Raw genomic sequence first — 27,275 nt, 5'->3', positions numbered from 1 at the left:
TCATTGTCATCATCATTGTCCACGTCATCATCATCACATCACAACAAAAATGACCTGTTGAGCACTTAACTGAACTCTACGTATTGCACATGCACCATCTCACATAACCACCACAGTGACTTCATAGGTGTCATCAGTCACCTGTCACAGAAGAGGAAATTAAGTGTGTGAAAGGCCACATGGTTCGTTTAAGGTCGCTCAGTTTGGAAGTGGCAAATTGGGCCTAAACTCGAGCCTGAGGAAGCCCAAAGCCCACTGTCTTCACCATCAAGATGTTAACAGCATAAGGATCATTGTACCGAGATGAACTATCGTGAGAAGTAGCCTCCCAGCACGACAGACAACATACTAGTAAGTGCTGGAAACAGGGTTTAGAGGAATCGCAGGAAGACAGTTTCATGAAGGCCAGATGGGTTTCATGAAGGAAAGACACCTGAGTTGTCCCTTAAGCGTAATTTGACTTGGTTTCCACCTGTAGCAGTTCTGAAGGTCAATGCTAGGCTTCCAGCTACAACAAACGCAGGCATAAGAACATAGGAAGCCTGGACAACCACAAAGCAAGCAAACGTCGCGCTCAGCACAGGTCTATTTGGACGCGTGGGCTCTCTGGGGTTTCTCCGGGGCCGCGGGCAGTCCTGCGGCCATCTGCCTGGCACCCAGGCCGGCAGTGGCTGACAGTGCTTTAGCGGGGTTCCGAGCAGGCAGATCCGGAGACCAGCTGCGGAGGGTCAGGGTTGGTGGGGCCCCTTCCGCGTGTTTATTCAGACTGGTTTGCCTAAACCCCTCCCAGAACCCTCCACGCTGAAATAGGAGAGCGCGCGCTTTCTTTCACATAGTATTTCTGAATGCCCATGAATGAAAAAGGAAAAACAAAACCAGAAGTCCGGGACACCTGATATCCCCCACCACAGAAAGACAGGAAGCCTCAGAATCAGCCACCAGCCCTTCATGAGGGATTTCCCTGTTGGTTTGGAGGCCATACTTTCTCTTGAGAACTTGGATGAGGAGCAATTTTAATTCAGGGCAGCTCAGTTGGACCAAAAACATCTGAGTGCTTCCCATACACCGGGCTCCATGGGAGATTCTCGGGCAAGACGCTGGAGGGCGCAGAGACAAGGAAGCCCAAGAGGAGGGAACCTTATGGCAGGGGAAGCAACAAAGGCCTCACTGAGACAGGACAGGGCGGCTCTGCCTGTGACACTGCTGTGCTGGCCCTTTCCTTATCTAGTTCCTTTTCCCCAGAGTGATGAGCACAGGGTGCAGAAAGAACCTTAGGCAAAAGTGAAAAACAGATCCATAAAAAATAAAAAATAAAATTAAGGCAAGGCTTGAGAGCAAGGTAGCAGCAAGCATCTATTTGAGAATCCAAATTTCTTAAGTTGTAGGCCCAGCTTCCCTATTGCTGTGTGACTGTGGGTGAGTCCCTTTACCTCTCTAAGACTCAGTTTCCTCATCTGTAAAATGGGCCCGATAACACTCCCTGCCTCACAGGGCTGCTGTGAAAATTAAATGAGCTGATGCAAGAGAAGCACTTAGCACAGTGCTAGGCACATAGTAAGCTCTCTGTTAATTTTTGTTTTCAATAACAACAATGACGAAAATGTACTGGTGCCATCGGTAAGCTCGGTGCAGTGTCTGGGATGTAGTGAGCACTCAGGAACGGTTTGCTATGGTTGTGTTTGTTGCTGCTGCTGTAAAAGGCTTTAACACAGTGTCTGGCAAAACAAGCACTTAGTGAACACAGCTATGATCCTTCCAGAGCCCCAGTATGTAAGCGTGAAACTCATGCTGTGAGAGAATCTCTGAAAGAATGTTCCTACGGAACCCTACCCATGATTAACAATGGAAGGTAATGTGCCTTCTTTTTCCTTTTCTTTCTTTTTTTTTTTTGTTACTCTTTACCTGAGGTTGTTTTTTCCATTGATTTTTAGAGAAAGTGGAAGGGAGGGAGGGAGAGGAAAAAACAGAAAGGGAGGGGAGGGTGAGAGAGAGAGAGGTCAATTGGTTGCCTCCTGAAAGTGCCCCAACCTGGTCTGGGATCAAACTTGCAACCCAAGTACTTTCCCTTGACCAGGAATTGAATCCAAAACCCTTCAGGGCAGAGGCTGAGGCTCCAACCACTGAGCAACACCAGCCAGGGATCTTCTTTTCTTTTACCACCAAGAAGCCACGCTGGCCACCCTGATCCTGCCCAAAGTCATTATGAGAGTAGACTTCACAAAACCAAAGCCAGGAGCTTTGAGACTGCCATGGGTAGGGCACTTGCTACCCAGTGGTGTAGCTATGCTTTTATATCTGACCTCCCAAATGGCTTACCTGAGCAGACGGGCAGGGTCTGGCCCACGAGTTATTTCATCATCATGTATTCTTGGCCCAGGAATTTCGTATGATCAGGCGATAAGCCCCAGACCTCCCTGGGAATCCCATCTCTGCTCCCTTTCTCCCCGCCCCCTCCCACAGCAAGCCTTCCTTTATTTTAAATCCCTGCTGAAACCCCATCTCCTCTAGAAAGCCTCGAGGCTGCTCTTCCCTCCTCCAAGCTAGAAAAGACCCTCGCCTCCTTGGGCCCGATAGAATGCTCTTGGGGGCCTGTGTCCCTCTGCGTCTTGGTTTATAATCATGTTTGCACTAGCAAGGGCTGTGACGACGGGTGACAGAAAGTCCACTCAAACCAGCATAAGCACAGAGGGAATGTGTTGACCCCAGAGAAGGTCAAAGGTGTAACTAGATTCATGCAAAGCTTAAATGATACCATGGGAAGCCTGGCCTTCTCAGCCTCTAGATCTGATCCCTCTGCAGTGGCGTAATTCTCAGGCAAGTCCTCCCCATCCCCCACCACCCCCCACCCCCCCACCCCCAGTGGCTCCAAAGCCACCCAGAAGCACCAGGCTCAGCTTCTCCACAGAAAGGAGTTCCAGCAAAAACCTTGCATTAGACCGGCTTGGGTCATGTGTTCATCCTTGGACCAATCAGTGTGACCAGGAGAATGGAACACACTGATTGGCCAGATGGAGTCAGGTGCCCAGCCTTGTAACTTGGATGTAGGGTGATCCCCACCCAAGGCCCTGGCCTGAGAATGAGAGAAAGGTGATTCCCCAAGAAAAAATTAGTTGGCTTACCTGTTGGCTTTGCATGTTTCTTCCCCTGACATGTAAAGCTAACCTGGCCAAGTGGCGCTCACACACCATGTGAGCACCCACCCCCGCCCAACGATTTTAGAGAAAATCTCAGTAAACCAGACATCACAGAGCCTTTCATCTGGTGTCCAAAGTGATGCAGAAGATACTAACGTCCCATCATGCACGGTGCCTGGCTCTCTGTGAAAACACATTGTTTTTTTTGTTTGTTTGTTTGTTTGTTTGTTTGTTTTGGGGGGTGGAGTTTAAAATATATTTCTTTATTGATTTCAGAGAGGAAGGGAGAGGAGAAAGAGAGAGATAGAAACATCAATGATGAGAGAGAATCATTGATTGGCTGCCTCCTGCACACCCCCTACTGGAGATCGAGCCTGCAACCCAGGCATGTGCCCTTGGCCAGGATCTAACCTGGGGCCCTTCAGTCCACAGGCTGACGCTCTATCCACTGAGCAAGCCGGCCAGGGCTAAATACGTTGTTTTTTAACTTAACGAAAGAGAATGCACCCTGACCACGTCCTTGGCCGGTCGGTTTCAACCTTTCCTTTCTGGCCATTTCTGGTCATAAAGGATGGGCGGGACTTCCAGCGTCCTTTTCACTTCTTCGTTATTAGAAGCAGGATCAGTTAATAAATAATTATGATGCTCAGTTTCCAGGAAACAAGAAGATAAGGGCAGGAACACTTGAGCCTCACAAATTACATGCTACAGTCTAGATTCTCACTCGGAGTGCAGAGCAGCCTCGCGCTCCCTTTCGTTCCCGTGGCATAAATTGTTCTAATTATACGTGCAAGAGCCTCCATCCCCGAAGATATGAGTTGGAAGCGTGGTGTCTGTTCTTTTAATTCCGAGAAGCATTTGCAGTAACGTGTTCCCACCCCCCTTGTTTTCAAACTGAATTGTTTCAGTGGTAGCTTGGTGTGTCAGCTTGTAAGTCTATAAAACAGTTTTATACCAGCTGGAGATTCAACATGCTACATGAATACATAACAGTGCCTAACCAAGAAGGTTTGTAATTCAGTAATTAGCTGTAATTAATGAACACAAAGTGAAGACTCATTTACAGTTTAAATTATCACATTAGCTCCTGTCACCCTCTATGTACACAAAACAGCAGGAATTCAATTATTTTTATTCTTCAAAGCTAATTTAAAATTTAAGGGATGCCATTACATGAAATAATAGGTAGGAAATGTAATCGAAATCACTGGGAACAGTTGGCCGTCCTTAGAATTTAAAAAAAAAAAATGCGATGGCTGACGATTTGGAAATGTTTTATCATCTGTGAACAGATGAAGGATTGAAATCTCTGCTCTTTTCAGTGTATTTAATTTGAAAGAGGAAGCAAGTTTGGTGGTTGCCGAGTCCTTGTGCGGGGAGGATTATCACGCATAAATGTAAAAGCAGCTGAGAGCTGATAATGCTGTTGATAGTAGCAAGATGACAGCCGGGGAGAATCACATTCCATTATCCTGAACGGGGGGCTGAGTCTCCGGCAACCGCACGGAGTTCCTGGAACTGCCGCCCATTTTTGATGCAGACCTTCGGCCGGGGAGACCCTGCGTCACTGGCACAGTGCTGTCGTCCTCGGTTCTTTGTACACGTATGTGGGACACAGACTTTAACTCACCCAGCACCTCCTCTGTCTCAGGCACCATTTGAAGGGCAGGATCCTGGCCACACTCTTGACCTCATGGAGCCAACATTCCAGGAGGAAGAGAGACAATAGCAGGGGTCCTCCAGCTTGGCTATTGACAGAATCCCAGGGGAAGCTCTAAAAACATATGTGAATTAAGACCTGGGTCCCAACCCCACGTCATTGAACCAAACTCCCTGGAAGTCAGTCTTGGGCACCAGTATTTTTTTATATTTTTTTTATTGATTTCAGAGAAGAAGGGAGAGGGAAAGAGAGATAGAAACATCGATGATGAGGGAGAATCATCGATCAGCTGCCTCCTGCATGCCTCACTTGGGATTGAGCCTGTAACCCGGGCATGTGCCCTGACTGGGAATCGAACTGTAACCTCCTGGTTCACAGGTCGATATTCAACCACTGAGCCATGCTGGCCAGGCAGGCAGCAGTATTTTTAACAGCTCTCCAGGTGAGTCTATGTCCAGCCAGAGTTGAGAACCACGGTGGCCAGCTAATATATACAACTAATAAGTTAGCATTCTCTGGTGACTAGCGCTGTGATGAAATGAAGCAAAGGGGGGCTGCGCGAGCACTTTCAGGGGCAGCATCTCTAGGCAGTGACATGGGAGGAGACTTGAGTGTAAAAGGAACCCATCCCAAGGAGATCTGGGTACGTTCTAACCCAGGTGTCAGCAAAACTTCCTCTTCCTCCTCTTCTTTTATTCATTTATTTATTTGCCCTTTAGATCCTTTAAAATGCAAAAGCGTTCTTAGCTGGAGGGCTGTACGGAAACAAGCCCCAGCTGAATGTGTCCCATTCGAACCACGTTCTAGAAAAAACGGACCAGCAGGTGCAAAGGCACTGAGGCAGGTGTGAGTTTAATACGTTAAAGGAGCGGAAAGGGTAGGTGGGGCTTAGTGGGTGAGGATGAGAGACAAGGAGGCTAGAGATGTGGGTGGAATTTAAATGTTCTTTTATATATGATGAAAAGTCAGTGGAAGATTTCAAGCAAGGAATGAGTATGTGTGTGTGAAGGAGACACTCATGTTCCCATACTCGTCACCAGTACACCCTCCTAACACTGCCACCCGTCTCCCAGGGCAGTTCCCGGAAGGAACAACAGAGCCCGCGTGGCCAGGATGCTGTAGCTGCTGCTTTAGCCGCTTTGCTCCTGCATGTTCCCCCGCCTCCTCCACGTTCATTTTTCTTATTCCTTTAAATAGGCCACTCGAAGCTGCACGGTCTCATTTTTCATAGGTGATCGACTGCTGAGTGGGGGTTTAGGTAGACAGAGGGAAGGCGCTGATAAGCCGGGCACGGATTCTATTAGGGAGATGCGGTGGTAATTAATGAAGCCTGCCAGTAATTGGGAAGGTGTGGGTCCCCGTAATATCGTAATGATAGTCATCCGTCTGCACGCCGCCCATCACCCGGAGCCACGGAGCCATCCCTCACGGCTCTGATCTCAGACGCATCGCCATGCAAATGCCCCTGACAGGACGCTGTCTCCGGCTCCCTAATTGGCCGGTATAGAGTTGTTTATGGATGTCGTCGGCATTTAGGCCCCCGTTGGAGCTTGTTCAAAAATCGTTAGCAAAGTTGCCTGAACGGCGTTGTCAAATATGTACCCCCCGTTCTGGTTTCTGTTTTGAAGGCGGTGGAGGTTGGGGATAAAATTAAGCTGCACATTGTGTGGACTGGAGCGCTCTGTGCGGTGGTTATTAAGCCGGTTTCGAAGTAAAAACCGATTTACAGTGATTTCTCATCCCGTGAAGATACAGCTTCAGTCTGTGCGGAACAGGGTGCTTTGCTAATAGCAGGCCCTCGTTCTGAAGAGCCGTCGAGGACCTGAGCGCCATCCTGAGACACAACCATTTGCACAAATTATGATTTTGCATTGAGACTGGTTTCTAAGCATCATCCCCATTTCATTCCAAATGGGTACCTTCGCTGGCCGCATGGAACACATTCTGTTGCCAGTATTTCTTTTTCCTGCACGAAAGCGGTCACTCTTTGTCTCCCCCACCAAACTGGAAAGTGCTGTGAAATGCTATAAATTCTTTCCAAAGCCTTTATAAGGCTGCTAAGTGGGCTGGATGTCTCTGTCATGACGTTTAAGAGGGATCTTTTAACTATTTGGAAAACATGGGAAGTGCCATTTTAATATATAATCGACACACTTTAGAAGTATTCAAGTATGAAATAGCACTGTGCAGGCAGCATCTTGATCAGTTCCAAGGAGGAGAGGAGTTTAAGCAGCTCTGGTCTCCATTTCCGCCCCCTGGAGAGAGAGAGGCATGGGTGCACAGGGCAACACAGATTTAAGAGTCTTTGTTCCCAGTTCTTCCACTAAGGAGCTCTGTGTGGCGTTGATCAAATCCCCTGGCCTCTCTGAGCGTCGGTCTCTCTTCTGTCTCACCCGCACTCAAAGGTAGAGCTAAGGCTTCAAACGAGCTAATCAGTGTGAATGTGCATTATATGGAAAGGGCTTTGCCATCAGACCTGAGTAGCTGTGCCACTGATTGGCTGGAGAACTTGGAGAAATCACTTCCCCTCTTCTGAGCAGTTTTCACGTCTGTGAAATGGGCCAGATAATACAGACTCTGGAGGGGCTGAGGAGCAGAGATAATGGGTTGAAGGCCCCCAGGATGAACTTGAGACTCCTCCGTTCCTCCTCAGAGGTGTCTGCTGCCCCTGGACACAGTGGAGGGCTGGGCCTGGCATCCGGGCACTCCGTCAACATCCATGGAGTGAATGGAGCAACCGTAAGGCACTGTCAGCCTTTAAGAGACGATGACCACTGCTCTGCGTGCCTCTGCTGGCTCCCGACCTGACCTTCACACCGGCTCTCACCGCCACAAGGGAAGCACTGACGCTGGGAGGCCGCAGCGTGAGGACCAGGGGAAGAAGGATCCTGAGAGGTGGCCTACCTTTCCTTTGCTGGGACTGAGTTTCCCAGGACGGGGCACACACCCAGGCCCCCCCAGGCCCACCAGGCCAGCAGGGATGAGCAGGTCATCCCAGTTCAAACAAAACTCCCTCCCGGCCTCCAGCCACAGGCTCTTGCAGGCCATGGTTCTCAAAACCCTTCTCTTCCACTTCTAACTGTAGATGAGTTGTGTTTCTCTGTAGAACAATCTGGAATGTTCCAGATCCTCTCACGGAGCAGAAATGGCTGCTAGGCAATGCTCGCTGGCAACAGACAGCTTCAGCCTCCAGAAAGTTCTGTGGGCCCGTGACAGTGGCCGGCGGCCCTCTTACCCACGGTAGCTGTGTCCTGTGTGGGAAGAGGATGAGGGGGAAGGCAGGGGGCCTCCAGGCAGTCAGTTGGGCAGGGGTTAACCAGGGAGCCGTCCCATTTTGAGGGAGAGCCTGTGGTTTCCTGCCGTCCACAGGTAAACAGCTGAGGGCTGTCGAAGGGTCAGGCGCCCGAGAGCTTCTGGCACTGATGTCCCAGCCTGGGGGGGCGGGGGGGGGTGTTGTTCCACAGCCAGGACTTTCTCACCAGAGGCTCTACTCATCCCAAATGACACACCCCCTGGATCACCTGCTGGAAGCCAATTCCAGCATGTCAGGACTGAATCATCTGCAGGTGGCTGAGGGCATTTCCCCAAACCTGAAAAGGATTGTTTGCTGCCAGACAGCTGAGGGCATCTTAATCTACATGTTATTGCCTCCTACTGGCCAAACACCTGAAAAGCCGCAGGCAATTCTTCCAATCTGACAATGAATTCTGTATACAAACCCTACCCTTTGATGTGTATATCTACCTTGCCTTAGGAAATATTGTGTTACTAAAGAGCAATGGGTCCTGAGACAAGGAGAACTTAGTTCCTTTAGCTAAGTCTTCTCTGACTCCCCAAAATGCCTTTCAAAATTATGTTTCATCTCTGGACTCTTGATTAATTTACATGCAGCACCTCCTCCAGATTCCTGAACCCTTCTAGATGCTGGATGAAGACCACTGACAATCACCTTTAAATTAAAGCTTTTGTTTTGCAGATTGGCCCCCCAGCCCAAACCCCAGCTCTCTTTCTTCCTTCACTCACTCTCCCCTGCTCCCTGGATCTGCAGGAACCGCTGTAATGAATGTGTCGGCCTCTGTCGCCAGCGTGGAGGCTGACACGGTTCAGTGGGCTGGAGCCTCGAACTGGACCAGCACACGTGCCAGGCTCCCTCCATGCACACGCATGTGCTGCCAGTTCCCTGTACAGAGCAAAGCGGGAGGGAAGCCAGGGGGAAACTGAGGTGCACGGAGCTTCTCTGAATGGAGCGGCCACCGACGTTGGGTGCAAACTGCTGTGAGAGCAATCGTCAGATGCTCGCACACATGCAGGAAGAAGATAAATTTATTTTCATCCTTCATATTTGGGGCTCTTTCCTTCCACTTATTTATGCTTTAAACAACAGTTACAGTAAATATAACAATAAAAAAAAGCGCCTGCAGTGGACAGGAAGATGATCGAGCAGCCCTGATATACGGCAATTCATGTTTCTTCTTTACAATCGCTAACGAATCTTAACTGGAGCCATGTTCCGTTCCCATGTGAGTGATAAGCAATGATTTATTATGAAGTGTCATGAAACCGGAATGCCATACAGTGAGACATGAGCTAGTGGAAAACGTTTTCCCTGTTCCCCAACCTCATTACTCAAAGACGCAGTGTCCCCTTCCCAAGCATAATTGAACTGGCTTTCCCGAGTACTCTACTCATTGGCGATGCAAATCGACCAAGGAGAGGATGTCCAGCAAAGTCGTGTGCCCCGGGCCCCATCCGGCCGTGCCAGGGCTGGCGACAAGGCTGGGACTGTGCAAGCTGGCCGGCCCCGGAGGTATGTTCCCAAGAATTGTCTCAGCTCTCGGCCAAAGCAGCAGGCACGCTAATGCACCCGGGAGATGAACCGGCCGGGGAGAAGTGACCCAAAGAGCATCTTCGATGACTTGGACCTCATGTGATCCACGTGTCATGCCGTCCTACTTGGAACTCACGCCTGGATCCTTTAAGACTTACCCCTGGGTCCCAAGGAGCCAGCTGCACCAGGGAGCCAGGGAGCACAGGCATAGCGCAGACTGAGCCTGGGTTCGGGCCCAGCGCGCCCCTGTCCCTCCGGAACTGTTGTGGTAGGTTTCACAAACGGACCCTGTTCTTTAGCCTTCCCTGACCCATGCCGTTTACCGCGTCCGTTTGTAGGATCCTCCTGTTCTGGTTCCAGGCGAGGCTGTGCTTTGGCCCACAGGCTAGGATGCCAATGATGGCTTGAAGAAAACTTGTGTGATTGGACTTGTTTACTGTCCCTCCTGCGCTCATGCTCCCAGACCACACCCAGAAGAGCTGTGTCACTGTGGTTGTCCCAGCCGTGGGGCAGGAAGGGAGCGGCTCAGCTGTCACTCGCCTCTACTTCCTCCCTCTCTTCTAGGCTCCTTTCATCATGATGCACTGGATTTTGGAAGGAAGATTAATGGAAAGGGGAACAACCTCTCAAGTCAATAAAGTGCTGTTGAAATCCTCTCTTGTCAGCCAATGCTCCTTGCGGGTGGGCACCCAGGGACTGACTCTCTGGGGGGGGGGGGGGTAGGAGTGGGTCTGTGGGAGCCTCAGATCCTAATATGGGAGATGGGTTCCATTCAGGATGACTTCTAACTCGCTGAATGTCTTCCCACTCAGGTTTCATGCCTCATCGTCTTCTCTCTAGAGCAGGATACCAGTAAGCTGCAAGACAGCCCTTGAACTACTGCAAACCTACGCATCTTTTTTTCTTGCCAAAACAATGAAAGTGTAGAGGGGGCTGCTGGGCCCTCTGTTGTTCTACCATCTTTATCCAATAGCTTTTGCTGCTTCTCAGCCATGACCGCGTATAGAACAGAGAGCCTGCTGCACAAGCATTGCCCACAGGATGTCTGATGCCAATCCCCCTCCTCGCTGGAACCCAGTCCCTTCCAGTGTTTCTCTCGGGGTCGCTCCCCTGGCTTCTGCAGCCCCTCCACAAGTTGTTCAATGGATTCTTCTAGTCTTTCCCTAGATAGGTTGGTGGCCGGTGAAAGAAATGGTGATTGATGGCCTGTTCTGCCACCAAATAAATCCCCTGGAATGTATCTAACAGCCCCCCTTTTTTTATTCTTTATTTTTAAATAATTTTAGACTTAAAGGTGCAAAGATAGTAGAGAGAAGGTTCACCCAGATTCCTGTAATATTTTACATCTTACCTAACCACGACATTGGCTCAGTACTAGTCACTGTACTATAGACCTGTTCCAATACTACTCGAATTTCTTTTTGCTAATCTTGGATCTAATTTAGGATTTCACATTGGATTTGGTTGTTGTGTCTCCTCCTCCTTCCATCTGTGGAAACCCCTCAATCTTCCCTTGTCTTTTATTATTTTAACAAGTATTATTTTGACAAGTACTGATCAGTTATCTTATAGAACGCCTCCCAGTTTGGGTTTGTGGATGGCTTCTCATGACTGATCCAGGTTATGCATTTTGGCAAGAATATCATAGAAAGAATGTGCCTTCCTAAAGCATTATGGCAGGGATGCCATGATGTTGATGTGTCATTCCTGGCGATGTTAACTTTGATCACTTGGTTAGGATGGTATCTGACAGCTTCCTTTAAAATATGAACTTCCCATTTGTCCTCCCAGATCACCCAGACTGTCTTTTTCCCCCCCTTTTTATATGTATTTTTACTTTTCAATTACAGTTTGCATTTAATATTATCCTGTATTAGTTGCAGATGTATGCATAAGGGCCATAAAATCATGCACTTTACAGCGTAGCCCCCCAACATTTCAAGCACTCACCTGTCCCCATACATAGTCCTTACAATACTATTGACTGCATTCCCTACACTGTAGTTTATATTTCTGTGACTCTTCTGTAATCACCAATTTGTACTTCTTAATCCCGTCACCTTTTCCACCCAACCCCTCAAGCCCCTTCCCCCTCCGACAGCTGTCAATCTGTTCTCTGTATCTATGAGTCTGTTTATATTTTATGTTGTTCTTTAGATTACATGTATAAGTGAAAGCATGTAGTATTTGTCTTTCTCTGTCCCAACTGCCTTTTTTATATTAGTAACCACTCGTACCCACTGGGCAATACTAGAACACAGGGCCACCTAGCAGTTAAACACATAGCCCCCAAAATCAGAGAGCTCTTGATTCCCATACTAGCTGGGATCCTTTGGGCAAGTTGTTGAGATGCTGTCTGCCTCCATGTCTTCCTCTCCAAAGGACCTAACTCATAGGGTTGTTGTAAGGATTAAATAAAGAAATAAGTAAAAGCTCTCAGCGTAGTGCATAGCATATAATAAGCCAATTACTTCATCTCTCTGGGTCTTAGTCACTTCACCTACAGAAAGATAGTGTATGTATAAAAGAGCAATATGTACATGAAGGTACATGTCATGGTTCTTTCAAGTTCTACTCATTTCTTCGAAGAAGCTCCTACCCATAAATGTGCTATGCCTCTCCTTTTTGTTTTTCTCACGGCAAGTGTTGTGTTGTGCCGCTGTTACATGTGTCTGCCTTAGCCGTCCTCCATAGACTAGAAGGTTCTGGGAGTGTTCAGAAACTTGTCTTTCTCTTCATAATTCTGTTGGACCCCTGGTAGCACACAAGTTGGGTCAGGGGACAAAAATGCCAGCCTTTCAGACGTCCTAGGCATGAATGAAGACCACGGGGTCACCTATCAGCTATGTGTGATCATTCCTTGCAAGCTACCTGACATCACAAAAGAAACACTTGATAAATATTGGGTGGATGGATGGATGGATGGATGGATGGATGAATAAATGACTTCACCTTTGGTTATGCATAGCAATAAAGAAAAAGAAATTTAACTTTTATCTTCTAGATTTTGAATGCCTCTGCCAACAGCTAAATCTCTCCTAGAGAGGGCAGATGGCAGCCTGTACAATGAACAATTTAATCTTTAGAAAATGGAACAACTTTGCCAGCAAACTCCATTTTTCTCCACGAACACATTGTCAATAACATGTGCTCTCAAATATGTGGTGAAATTGATGACTGGGCCCTGATTTATGGAAACAACAACAAATTAAATGATTACCTTTCTCTTCCTCGCTTGGGGTCCTTCCGGCCAGCCATGAATTTTTTCCCTGTGCTCTAATAATAGAGGAGGTCTAATTAAAATGCCTTTCTGGCTGATTGTGTGTGTGGAGTAGAGAAAAGAAAGGAGAGTGTCCAGGGCATCTTAATTTAAAACCAGGAGGGGAAGAGTCACTGATGTGATAATGAAGATGAACGCAGGGAGCCTCTGGCGCCCCTCCTCACATAAAAGCAGATATTGACAGAATCCTTCAAACAAACACTTTTGTAGCCACTTATTTACCTTCTTGGATGAAATTTTCTTGTTTTTGAACAGACTTGAGGCTTTGGATTGTATGAAATAGGACAGCGTGGAGTAGGGGTGCTGGAAGAAATGGGTCTCTCCAGCCCAGCTGGCATGGCTCAGTGGTTGAGGTTCGACCAATGAACCAGGAGGTCACAGTTTGATTATGGTCAGTGTACATTCCCAGGTTGCAGGCTTGATCCCCAATGTGGGGCGTGCAGGAGGCAGCCAATCAATGATTCTCTCTCATCATTGATGTTTCTATCTCTTTCTCCCTCTCCCTGCCACTCTGAAATCAATAAAAATATATTTTTAAAAAGACATGGGGCCCTGACCGGTTTGGCTCAGTGGATAGAGCATCAGCCTGTGAACTGAAGGGTCCCGGGTTCGATTCCAGTCAAGGGCATGTACCTTGGTTGCAGGCACATCCCCAGTAGGGGGTGTGCAGGAGGCAGCTGATCGATGTCTCTCTCTCATCGATGTTTCTAACTCTCTATCCCTCTCCCTTCCTCTCTGTAAAATATCAATAAAATATATTTTGGAAAAAAAAAAGACATGGGTCTCTCCAGCAGTAGCTACATTGGATGTTTAAGACTTTTTCTGAGTTACAGCCAGTTCTTGACCCAACATGGGTTCAGAACCACCATCCTGAGACTCCTCCTTCTAGAATGGTGACTCTGAACTTGTGCTGGGTCAAGAAGTTTTGTGAGAATCTGGTCAGAGCTACAGGTCCTTTCTCCAGAAACTACAAATAAACAACTGTGTGTTTCAAATAGAGAAAGTGAGAGAGAGAAATGTAAACTTTTGCTTATAGTGTCATCTATCTTTTGTTCTTGAACAACCTGAGTAACAATTGCTACTCAAAATTCCAGGCTTTGCCTCGGCTGGTTTTTTGCTCAGTGGTTAGAGTGTTGGCCCGTGGACCAAAGGGTCATGGGTTCGATTCCTAGTCAATGGCCCATACCTCAGTTGCAGCTTCCCCAACCCCAGTCAGGGTGAGTGTGGGAGGCAAGCAATTGATGTGTCTCTCTCACGTTGATGTTCCTCTCTCTCTCTCTCTCTCTCTCTCTCTCTCTTCCCTCCTCCCTCCCTCTCCCTTCCACTTTTTCTAGAAATCAATGAAAAAAATATCAGATTAAAAAAATAAAAGAAATTCCAGGCTTCCCCAACTCTGCTGCAATGCTCGTCCAAGGTTAAGAAGTATTTAATTGAAGAGGCCCTTGCTTCCTTAGGCCACAAAAGTTCTGGCTGTAGACTCCTTTGGACACCTAGTGAGGCCCATGGAGGCCTTCTCAACAGTAATGCTTTTAAAGACATAAAATAAAATATGCAGGATTTAAAAAAATCACAGAAATAGTTATCAAATATTAAAGATACCAATTTGTGATAGTAATATATGAATTTCTTTACATATAGGGCGGGGCAAAAGTAGGCTTGCGATTGTATGAAAAATAATACAATAATTAATAAAGCATAATACAATAATAAATTCTGTTTCCGGTATGCACAATTATAAGCCTACTTTAGCCCCACTCTGTACATTGAATAGCATACCCAACACTAAGGCTAACAGCTAATTTCAAAGTAATGATGAGTGTACATGATATCGCAAGATGTTTATAATGGGACAAAACGTCTGTAGCATTTTGATGAAAATATTGGTCATATAAATCAGGAGTCTGCTAATATTATTATGATTTTGTGTCTACATTCACAAGTGAAGGAAATGCTGAATTTTACTTAGAGGTCAATGAAATTAAAGGTGTCATTTTCTTTCTACCCAAGGTCATGGATCCCCTGAATTCTATGCACAATGTCACCTTCTAGTGAGGCCTTCCCTGGGCCCTTCCCAAAATGGCCACATTGATATTCACATGCCATCCACTCACTTTTTCACCATCCTGCTTTCCCATCCTCAGAGCACGTAGCTCACTGCCATGGTCTTGCATTTGTGCGTGCCTCTCTCCCTCTGCAATGCCAACTCCCTGAAGGCAGAGGTCCTAGCTGTTGTGTTCCCTGCCGCGTCCCTGTATTGAAGCACTACCCAGTGACTGGCCCCAATGTTGGCTGAAAGAAATTGCTGTGTTCAATGACAAGGCTAGAGCCAAAAAATGCACAACCAAAGTCTTGCAGGCTCACCTGGGCCAGTGGCATTGGGCTTAGTCATCATCCCATCATCATTATATAAAATTGAAGTAATAATTTTGGAAAACAGTTGGATATGTTTTTCAAATACAATCTTATACGGAGCCCTTACATACACCAAAGAGATGAAATGAAGTTGTTGCTTGAAATGAGGGTAGGAAGTCCCCAAAAGACTCTCCCAGGCACATGCCCATGGTTGCCCCTTCTGGAAGTTTCCACATCCCCTTCCCCTCTGAGAAGCTCTTTGAAAGTTCCTGTCCTGAAAGAGAACTGATACCTAAGGCAACACTTCTCAGTCAGTCCACGGTTCCTGGGAAGCTCCAATGTCCTTTCCGCATAAGATAAAAATGATGGAAGCATCAGTGTCTAGAAACTTCCTCCCCCAAAGCATTTGTACCCTACCAAAAGTGAAATTCTAAAACAGAGCTGTGGTGCCGCATTGGCCATGACATTGCTTTATGATTTTGTGGAAATGTGCTGGGCCTCCATTTTGTTCTATTTCGGGGTGACCTTAATAATACCCCACAGGCAGGGTGGGCATGGGAGAGAACAGGGTGGAATACACCTTCCAGAATGTAGAAGAAACGGTGGCCTCCGGCCATTGAGATCAGTTTCAGGCCTCACACACTTGTTTTTCCTTCCCTGGTGGTTTGCGTGCTCAGGCAGCCCTAACAAAATACCACAGACTTGGGGGCTTAACCATCAGAAATATATTTTCTCACAGTTCCAGAGGCTGGAAGTCCAAGATCAAGACACCGAAGCACTGGTTTTCTCTGAGGCCTCTCTCCTTGGTTTGCAGAAGGCCATCTTCTCTCTGTGTCCTCACATGGTCTTCCCCCTGTGCTCCTGCGAATCCTGGTGTCTCCCTCCATGTGTTTTAATCTCCTCTTCTTATAAATACACCAGCCCGATCGGATTAGGGCCCACCCTAATGGCCTCATCTTAACTTAACCATCTCTTTAACAGCTCTATGCCTGAATCCAGCCATATCCTGAGGCATATGAATTTTGGGGGACACAATTCAGTTCATAACACTGGCTTCCATGTTATCACCAAAGCTTTTGTATTGTTACTTTAACTTCAGTGGTTGCTTCTCACGACCACCAGCCTGGCCTGCGCCTGGCCTCAGAGGGAGCACCTTGGGGCTCTGGGAGCCCTGCATACCCCTCCATACAAGCTCGCCATAAATTCCTTCACACAGAGATGAGAGGGCCCCTCCCGCTTCATTTATAGCTGCACTTAAAAGGACTGAACATTTCATAGTAAACTTGATAAGTGAGACATTTAATATATATTGTTGCTTCTGATTTGGGGGTGGAGAAAACCTTGAGTTCCTGCCAGAAAACAAGCATGCATCAGTGTTTTTCAGTGCATAAGCAGAATCACAAGTAGAGTCTGAAGAGGCCTCTAGAAGGCAGTGTGGTCTGGTGGGAAGGGGGAGTCTAGTGAAGGTGGTGGTGGAGTGGGCAGAGGAAAGTTCAAATCCTGGCTGCACCTCTTACCAGCCATGGTGACCATCCCTTCACTTCCCATTAGCTGTGAACCCTTTGTAGAAAAGTCTTGATGGAAATACCCACTTCTGCTTTGTTGTGGGGGCCTCTCTGTCCCCCACCAGCCTCACACAGTGCCTGTTACAAGGCGAAGCCTCATTATTTAATAACTAGTGGCCTGGTGCACGAAATTCATGCACATTAAATGGGAATTAATTAAGGGAAATACTTTAATATTGCTATTTGCCCTTTCTCTATAATAGATGTGTCAGAGATGAAAGAAAATTAGTAAAATGTATATGAAAATCTTCCTCCTGTCAGAGTCTGGGGCGTGTTGCGGGACCCAGAGTCAAGACCCCACCCACCTGCACGATGAGATCCAGATCCGACTGGCCCCACCCCTGTCAAGCCTCAGCCTCAGGTCCCCCGGCCCATCCTCAGGTGCCCCAGACTGGCGCCAGGGTGGGGGGCATGGCCTGAGGTTCCCTGGGCTGGCACCAGGGCAGGGGGGGCACAGCCTCAGGTCTCCCAGCCTGGCACCAGGGCGGGGGGCATACCTTGATGTCCCCCGTCAAGCCCTGCCAGGCGGGAGGTATGACCTGAGTTCCCCCATCAAGCCTCGCTGGGCGGGGGACATGGCCTCAGGTTTCCCCCCACCCAGCCCGGCACTACGCAGCCTCAGGTCCCTGCTCATTGCCCATAACAGCTCGTTACGGGAACCCCGCCTCCACTGTGGGCGCAGCCATCTTGTGACAGTGTCACAGTGTGAGGGTCAATTTGCATATTACCTCTTTATTATACAGGATAGTGGTTGTTGTTGTTACTGAAGTGCAAACCAATACACAAACCCCAGGGATTTGAAGGTCTTGTGCAAATTGTTTGTATGGAAATTCAGTTGCTCAGGTTTTTATCTGAGATGCTAAGGTGGCTGTCTTTATAAACAGTAGTGCATTTTGTGTGTGTGTGTGTGTGTGTGTGTGTGTGTGTGTGTGTGTGTGTGTGTGTGTATGTTGTGAAGGGACTTCATCTACACAGAAATGCAGATTTAGGAGTGGGGAGAGGAGAAACAGAAACAGAGAGGAGGAAGTAGTAACACTGTTGTAGAACTGAACTTCATGTATTCTACTGAGTCTTTATAAGAAGGGTTAATTGATTAAATGGCAGTGATCAATCAATCAATCATGCAGTAGAGCAATAGTTCTCAATCTTGGCAACACATTAGAACCCCCTGAGAAATTTAAAAACTCAGTGCCAGGCCTACCCCAGACAATTAAGGCAGAATCTCCTGGAGTGGCCCAGTGTGGGTTGAGGTCAGCGTGGAGAGCCCACTCAGAGGCAGAAGGCACAGTCGGATTACTCTGTTCCACTTATAGCTGTGAACTTGGGCAAGCTGCTTAACAGCTCTGAGCCTCAGTTTCCTCATCTGTCCTGAGGATGAAATCAGATACAATTGGCTAACCACTGGGCCCAGGCTCAAAGACATACTGGGTTGATAAATGACAAGTGTTCCCAATGGACATGAAGTTTGGGCCTTCATGTCGCCATCTGCCAGGTGGTTGGCTCGGGGAGGATCCCTGCGGTCATTTATTTTCATTTCTGTGGTTCTACAAAGGTTGAGCAAGGGTGAACTATGAAGGAAAACTCAAGTGTCTTCACCAAGTGACACCCATGGGCTGGCACTTTGAAGACTTGAACTCAGCAGTCACCTCCTGACAGCTAGTGGGAGAGAAAAGCCGGAAACCAGCCTTCACACAAACCAATGTATCCTTCATAGGCAGCCTGGGGACCCAGTCTCGATCCCGGGCTAAGTGAAGGTCTTTCTGAGCACGTGCTACTTTAGCCAGAGGATGACCGGGGCAGGAATTACCCGGGCAGAGCCATGGGAGGGGCCCCCAGGAGAGGGGCAGAGCAGCTGCAAAGGCTGTGAGGGGGCCAGGAGCTAGACATTTTTCCAGAGGTTTCTTTAAGACATAAACAAATGAATAAAAGAACATCTTTTCTTCTTAGAGCATCTCAAGGGACTTGAACTTTCCCAGTGTACTTTGGGGAGTGCTGGTGGAGTCAGATGAAACTCAAAACTCAGTATGAGATCCTGACCAAACTTGGTTTCCTTCCAGCTCCTCTAGGAAATGGTGTGGGCAGTGGGACAGTTCACCCTCCTGACCTCCGTCCTTCCTCTAAAGAGGCAACACTAACTCACATTTTCCCAATCTATTGCGGGGGTTGGGAATTATTACCAGCAATCAAATTGGCAAAGGGTCATAGTTGTTATTAGGAAACAATATGGCACTTTGGTAACAGAAATCTGGTTTCAAATTCTAGTCTGTCCCTTGCCAGGCATGTGATCTTGGTCCTGTTACTTAAATCTCTATCCGTTATTTTCCTGACCCCCAAAAAGGGGGATTCGGAAGGGTTACCTTTGGGGATTATTATAAGAATGAAAAGAGCAGCAGTCAAGCTTCAGCAAAGGGTAGGCACCCAATGAATGACACATCATTGAAACGAAGGAGGTTCTTCTTAGAAAGTGGCTCTTCCTCTTAGCACGTGTCCCCATGCCAACCCCTTTCCCAGGGTGGACACACCACAAACTGGGCTGCTGCAGGGCCTTGGACACATAATCACAGTGGTAAAAACAAAACAAAACAACCACCCTCTGCCTCTTGATTTTCCACACTTGGAAGGCATGCAGTTCCTCCTAGACACCAGCAGCTCACACGCAGGCAGCAGCGAGTCCGTGCGGTGCCCACACAGTGACGCTCGGTGGTTGTCCGTTAGTTGTAATAAATAACTCCGCTGCCCGCTCCACTTAGGGAAGACGGGTTCCATTGTGAATCATGTGGTTGGCAGTTTGGACTTTAAGCTGTCCGCGTTGTTTATGGAGGTGTTTGCCAGTATCTAGACCTCTTTCAAACAATTTAAGTGCCTTTGGAGTATATGAATGTGGCTCAATAAAAATGGGTGCAGGGAAATCTCTCTTCCACGGCCAGGCCCCGGAAGCAGCGTGTGGGAGAACTGCCGCCTGGTAGCCATGACATCATGATGGCACCGCCGTGGGCGCGCTCCCTGTTCCTTGCCGGAGTGCTGTTCTGAGCCTTGCCACCCGGTTAACTTTCCTTTTGAAGGGACAAAACAGCTGGGCCGTTTTTCAGTGCTTCTCGTGTTGCATTATCTAGCTTTACTGAGAAATGTGCCTTGAGAACATGCTGGTTAGTTCCATGGACAGCAGTGAGTACTGGCTGGAGAAGAAGCTTCCAGGTCACATATCTGAGTGGAAATGCTGGCTCTACCACTTGCTAACTCTCTGATCTCAATTCAGTTTCTTAACCAGCTCAAGCCTCTGTTTTCTCATCAACAGATAGGGACAATGGGGCCCTGTCTCAGGCATTACTGTAGAGCACAGAGCTACAATGAGCACTTAGAAAAGTGGTAGGTACTGGGACTGCCTCCTGCTTTCTTCTTAATAGTCACAGCAAATGTTTGAGATGCCATTTTACCCTTTTCTTATTTATAAAAAGGAAAAACTTTCCTTAGCTTCACATCCAAATTGACAACTCTTTTCAACACTGGCTAATGTACGAACTAAAGAGCCTCTCTTCTATTTACTTTTTTAAATTTCCAGAAAGAAGGAATAATCCATTTTCCAAGACCTAATGATTACTTACTTCTCACACATAAGTGGAATTTTATATATGTATTTTTTTATTCTACATCTTATTCCGCAGCACTTTTAAGGGACTGTATTGCATGCAATGCAATGAATTCATGAGAGAAAAGAAAATCACTTTTTAAATCTACATTATATTGAGTATATTTTGTCACCAGGCACCATTGTGGAAGGTACTATTATTGTTCTGATTTGGAAGATTTGGAAACAGGTTCAGAGGGGGTAAGTCATTTCCCTCAATGTCACACAGCGAGTAAATAAATGGCAGAGGCAAACTCTCAACAAATATGTCAAAGGAAACTAGAGGGAATCTGAAGAGAATCCAGAGGGTATAGACTAGAGCCTTCAGACGATACACAGTTACTAAAGTCGGGCCAAAAATTTGACTGTGAGCTTCCTAGTAGTGCAAGCAAAAATGGACACATGAACCAGCCCAAGACTTAGCTTTTCTATAGGGATTTATAAATACACAAGGCTTTCCTGGTATGTAATGTCTGGCAGAAACACCCTGCATAACCTTTGTGATATTGTAGAGTGCAAAAAAGACAACAGGAGGTTCCCATGGTAAAACCAAATATTTTTTAAAATTAAAACCATTCCTTTCTGCTTGTGTGTGTGTGTGTGTGTGTGTGTGTGTGTGTGTGTGTTATTTAGCACTGGGCTCCATCCCTTCTCAATAATTATTCAATCCATGCTTTGTCAAAGCCGCACATGGAGACAAGCTTCGTGTTGAATGCTGGCTGAGGGGAGGACGAGGAGAATGCCCTCTCCCCTTACCACTCTCATTTAGATTGACGTCCTTCTGGGTGTAATTGGTATAACTGTTCGGCAGTTAAGACTTCATGATCCCATCATTAGTTGTCAAGAGATTTCCATAGGGCAAACCCTCAGCCATTTCTCTCATTCCTGTTTCCTAACTACTTGGGGAGCCTGAAGTTGAAGAGCATGTGCTATGGAAAACATTTTCTCTGCCGTTGGAAACTTCTAGGCTGACACACAGGACACCGATGACATGAATGACACCATGTGCACCATTCTTAGGAGATCCCGTGTCTTCCCAACATTGATGTTGTTCTCCAAGATGTCACCCCGTTTCTGCTAGTTTCAGCCAACAACCATTTTGCATGCATCTTGGTCATGGTGGTGATGAGATTGTAAACCATTTCCATGGCTGCCCATTAAGTCGACAAAAAGGGAACTTACTTGCTTCATTTCTTCCAATCCGCCCACTCCGTTAGCCTTGAGTTGGTGATGAGGCTGGAGTCAGCTTAGATATTGGCTGTGCTTGGGACTAACCACAGGAAATCTCTCCACCAGCTTCAGAGCTGCAGGCAGGTGGCTCTGGGCTGTGTCCTGAAGCACAGATCATGCATTTGAGACATTCGGCAGATGTATCACAAGTTGTGCTTTAAAAGAGGAAGTTCAGGAGTTGAGATTTCCCAGTGTGTCCATTACCATCTGCATGCCATCATACTTAAATGTTCCAAAAAGAAGACGATCAAGATCAATAATAGTATTGTCTCCTAGTCTTCAAGGATCTAATCAAGCACCACCCTTGACAAAGAATTGGTGGTCTCCTCAGTCCAGCTCTGACATCAGCAACAGTTCGCTTAGTGGTTAAGAGTAAAAGCTCTGGGATGTGAAGGCGACCTGGCTGCAACATCTGTCACCCCATGGATCGTCAGGGTTGATTCGGCTGATCTGGCTGGCTAGGCGGCTGTCCCCTCCTCCCTCACCATCCCTGTGCGTCCCTCCCAAAGCTGCACACTGGGTCAAAGAGGACGACCTTTCCCCCAAGAGCGGACCCATCTTCGGTCAAGGGTATACGAGTAGCTGTGCTCTCCTGCTAGAACTTCCAAACAAGCTCTCAAGAGTAAAGGCTCTGAAATGTAGAAAATGTATATTCCAATTAATTGTAAGAATATTCAGTTCCACTTACTGTCATTGCACCTTGGATGAGTCACTTCAATGATCTAAACCTCAGTTTTGTCCTCTGTAATATTGGATATCCCTTTGGGTGGTTGAAATGATTAATAGAAATAGCTCATATGCGGTGGGTCTACAATTAACATTTGCTGATGTTACGGGTATATAACTTGTAAGTTCTATCATTGACTCAACCTCTTTGAGGTTCGATATAAGAAAGAAAAAGCCTCTCTCACCATTCAGGAAACCAGCCGTTTTTGTTCTATTCTGTTTATTTTGTGGCCTCCCTCTCCAAGAGCAATGAGTCTATGTTCAGTGACAGAAAAACTGCAGGGAAGAAAGGAGTTAAGAAATGGCAAATATACTAGATAGCATTGTAAAATATTACCTGCCTACTCACATGAAGCCACATCGAGTGTACAAAAAGTATTCCCTACATTTAACCAATGATTTTATTCATTCTGAGGATTGGAATTCAACCTAAGTTTAAGGGTTTCTGCACACAGAGATTTCTCTTAGGAACAATTAGGAGAAACACTAATGATGAAATTCAGCAATGTAGGTAAGCCCATTTGGATTTTCAAATTGTAAAATCAATTTGGAAAAATATTACCTGTAGGTTTCTCCCAGGATTACAGAGTTAAAAATCACTCGTCTCCATTCCCACTTTGCTTCCTTGTCACGGTCTTTTTTTAATGATGTGTTTTCTATATGTCCAGCATTTATATCTCACTCTATTTCCATTTTAAGAAGTCCTAAATAAGGAGTCGGGCATCCTGACCCAACACTTAATCATCATGGGGCACATTGTTTAAACTCTCTTAGCCTCACCTCTTTATCTTCATGCTCCTATTACTTACCCAACATATTTCCAAAGAATGCTCTTTGAAAAATTGTAAGTTGCTGCCCTGGCCAGGTGGCTCCTCTCCTCTCCTCTCCTCTCCTATCCTCTCCTCTCCTCTCCTCTCCTCTCCTCCTGTACACCAAAAGGTTGCAGGTTCTATTCCCTGTCAGGGCACATACCTAGGTTTCAGGTTTGATCCCGGTACAGGAGGTAGCTGATTGATGTTTCTCTCTCACATTGCTGTTTCTCTCCCCGACCCCACCCCCTTTCCCTTCTTCTCTCTCTGAAATCAATAAACGTATCCTCGGGTGAGGATTGAAAAAAAAATTTTTTTAATGTAAATTGCTTCAAAACGGCAGAATAAATCATTCTTTAGAGTTTAAAGTACCAGACAGATGGTTCTAGTCTCTTCTCTTTTCCCGTTACATGTTCTAAGTTGGCTCTGATAGGATTAGACAACTAAGCATTCCAGGTAAATCTTTTTTATATTCTGTTATTTCTTTAGTAATAAATGCTTTTTAAAAATTTCCACATTGGAATAGATAACTTGGAATTATTATCTTTAGGGCTTCACTCACTCAACAAGTGTTTGTCAAGTGCCTACTGTGTGCCAGACACTGGCGTATGTGCCCAGACACCTGCTGGATGGGAAGACACATGGTCCCTACCTCTGTGGGGTTTACAAGCCAGTGCGGGAGGCAGGTGCTAAACCAACAGTCACTTGCATCTGCAAAAAGTCCCATGAGAACAACATAAATGTGCAATATTATTTTTTTTAAAGAACTTACTCAAGTCGAATGGGAAGAGCAGACTTTTCCAAGGAAATGACAATTCCACTAGGACTTTAAGGATGAGAAGTTGCTAGCCGAGCAAAGAATGGGTGGAATGGCATTCTAGGCAGAGGGAACGGCACTGCAAAGACTCTGAGGCCTGTTTCAGGAGCCGTCAGAAGGCCAGTGTTCTTGGGACATTTCAACAAGGGCAGAGACCCAAGCGAGGTGAGAGCAGTGGCAAGGCCAGAGCAGGAGGAAAGTTCTGGAAAAACAAGGGATTTCTTTCTAAGCGCAGAATAGGTCACTGAAGGGCCAGCAGGGAGGAAATGGGGAGTGACCGCCTCACTCTGCTGTAAGTTTTCATAAGCTCACTTAGTTTGCCATATGGAGCATGATGGACTGGCCACAGCGTGCAATCAGGGGCCCAATGGGCAGTTACAACAGGCACTGGGGACAATACGCACAGGCTTGAACTGGGGCACTGCGGGTGGAAACGGAAAGCAAGTTTGCCGAGGAATTTTATGAGTAGGTGTTAAGGATGACCCAACTTTCTGGCCACAACAACTGGGCGGTGTAAGGTTTCATTCCCTGTGAATAGAAATGTTGGAGAGGACAGGCTGGGGCGGGGGACTCAAACGCCCCTCTTTTGAAAAAGTTACCTTGTGAGACGTCCACATGGAGATGTCAGGACGCCAGCTGGATGCACAGATCAGGGACTCACAGGCCTCAGCGTATGGATATTCCACGTCACAGCGCTGCCTAGAAAGGGCTTGTGTCGAGCAGGGGTCCTGGCCCTTTGCAGACCCATGTGGCCATTTGCAGACAAAGGCTCCATAATTTCCCCTTTACTATCCTGAAACATTCATTGATCACATGACCAGCCTATGCACATCCTTTCAAAAAGAACCCATCCTGTGCTGTGACTGTGCAATAAGAGAGAAAGGGAAGGCTTCGGTCACAGAACTTCACTAGAACAGGACTCCTCACACTTGACCGTGCCAGGCATCACTGGGCACTCTGCTCCCATGCAGATGCTGAGTCAGCAGGGCGAGTGGCCCGCACTCAGGGACAAGGTCCTGGGAGGAATAATGAGGGAGCCCGACGTGTGCTCCTGTGTGTGGATTCCCTGGGAACCTGTCGGCGACACCCACAGATCATCTGGGGGCTGTGGAACGGGCATCTCATCTATCACCAGCAGCCATGGCACAGGCGACCGGGTTTTCTAAAAGGACAAGTAACTCCCACTGAAATTCCAAACCAAACACAGTTTCTCTTGGTTGGCCAGGTAGCTTTACTTCAGGACAGTGCAGTGTGTGTGCAATTGTGCAGAAATGACTTTGGCTTTATATGTAAAATGGAGTTGAGTTCCAGGCTCAGATTGAAAACATTTTCCACCTCTGTCAGCAGTTCTGAGCCTGTGATGATTTTTGTGCCCCCGCCCCCCCCACCCCTTCCTCCCACCCCCAGCTCAGACCACTGGCAACGCCCAGAGATATTTTGGCTTATTGCGTTATCGCGCTCCAGGTAAGGGAGGTGGCACTGGAATCGGTAGGTAGAGGCCAGGGTGCTGCTAAAAAGCCCCGATGCACAGGACACTCCCACAGCAGGAACTGTACGGCCCAAGATGTCAACAGTTGAGAAACCCGGACCTGCCGAGAGATTTCTGGCAGAGAATGAGGGACAGACCGCCCTGTAAGAAACCGTCCCATACATTGCCCAGGGGTCCCACCCCTGGCCCCTAAGTATCCAGTGCTGGTGGTGCCCACGGGGGGAGCAGTCACAAAACACCCCAGGACAAGATGCTGCTCTGAGCAGAGGGTGCGGAGTGGGGAAAGAAGAAGGCGGGGGCCTGAGCAAGGCCAAGGGGGGCGAAGAGCCAGCCAAAATGACTTGCCAGAAGGATTAACCATTCTAGCAGTGCCAAATTAAAGCATATATAATCCTGTGCATCTGTTGGTGGCTCTGTAATTAATACAAAATAATTACATCTTCTCGCCTGGCTCTCCCTCACAAACTCTACTTAATGAACATTGCCAACGACTCTGTAGATATGTAATTAAATTTTTTATTTATTTCTGTTGTATTTGTAGAGGAGTCGCTCAACATATTAGAAAAAAGAGGGGCAACCCCGTGCAGCAGCGAAGCGTGACCTCCGCCATTTGCGAGGCAACCCAGGTCTCTGCTTTCTCTCTCTGAACCCACTCCACATGATTCCTTCTGAATGCAAGAAATAAGAAGGCTAGTTCTCAGTCTCCTCTCCTGGGTTTTCTAGTTTTAATTTTCTGCCAGGGTTTCCTCTCTAGACCTAAAGAAAAATAGGTTTTTCTTCTTTTAAAATAAAGAATAATAAGAAAGGGTATATTGTCCCAACATGGTACGCAGGTGCCCTGTGTACCATTCTCCTCTGGTACAGCAGCACTGACCTTCCAGAAGAATCTATCGCTTCCATTACGTGGTGGGATATGAGGAGGTCTCTCAGATGGAAATAATGCCATAGCCGGGTCTGAACAGAAGACACATGGATCTGGAATTTAACTGAGTAACTACACAGATATTCTTGGGGAAATGACTTTCCTTTATTAATAATGCCAGTGTTAGACACTATAATACACCAAGCCATCACGGGCTCACCCCTCTGATGCCCATGTCCTCGCTGGGAAGTGCAGACGCTGACCTCCCGCCTCGCAGCGCTGTGAAGCTGACAGTCAGGCTTGGGCTGAGCATGGAAAGCATAGGACAAACTCGGGAAATGTCACGTGGTCACTACAAGGGACCCTTTCACACCGAGACTCAAAAAAGCCAGCAACGTGAGTCAAGGGTCAGAGACTGAGATCTTCAGAACTCTCGGCTTCCTTGGTTTCTGTGCAAGAGTTTGTCATTAAGGTGTCTTTCAGAAAATGGCACTCAGGTATATGAGAGAGCGCTTTGCAGGGAAGGAAGGGGTTACCAAACCAATCTGGGGAACCCTGTGTTACATGAACACATGTTGTGTTTGGTCGGGTTGGGTTTTAATTGCAAGATTTCTCAGTCTTTAATATGCTAAGGTGTATTGTGATTTCCGAGAAGGGGACTATAAGATATAAAATTATGACTTTCTTTCTCCTTGCTCCCCTTCCCAGAACACAAACTTTGCCCTAAGAGAAACCCAGACAGAAAAGTTTGAGTGTTGATCAGATCTTTTACAGGAAAGTGATCGATGAAAGAAGGTTCTGTAAAACTGATTCCACATTAATATCATGGTCAGGGAGGCGAAAGCGAGGGCTTCCAACAGGCCTCACATGAAACCACACCAAGACTTCGTCCTGTTGT

General features: G+C 47.1%; 1 protein-coding gene across 2 annotated transcripts in view; it reads left to right on the top strand.

The window, feature by feature from the left end:
- TSHZ2 (teashirt zinc finger homeobox 2) overlaps nt 1-27,275 on the top strand; it is a 425,385-nt gene that overhangs the window by 392,286 nt on the left and 5,824 nt on the right. The window lies entirely within an intron of this gene.

Source organism: Myotis daubentonii, chromosome 8, assembly GCF_963259705.1.
Source record: "Myotis daubentonii chromosome 8, mMyoDau2.1, whole genome shotgun sequence".
NCBI classification, from domain to species: Eukaryota; Metazoa; Chordata; class Mammalia; order Chiroptera; family Vespertilionidae; genus Myotis; species Myotis daubentonii.
The sequence above is the reverse complement of the archived record's forward strand: the minus strand, read 5'-3'. Positions and strand labels throughout refer to the sequence as shown.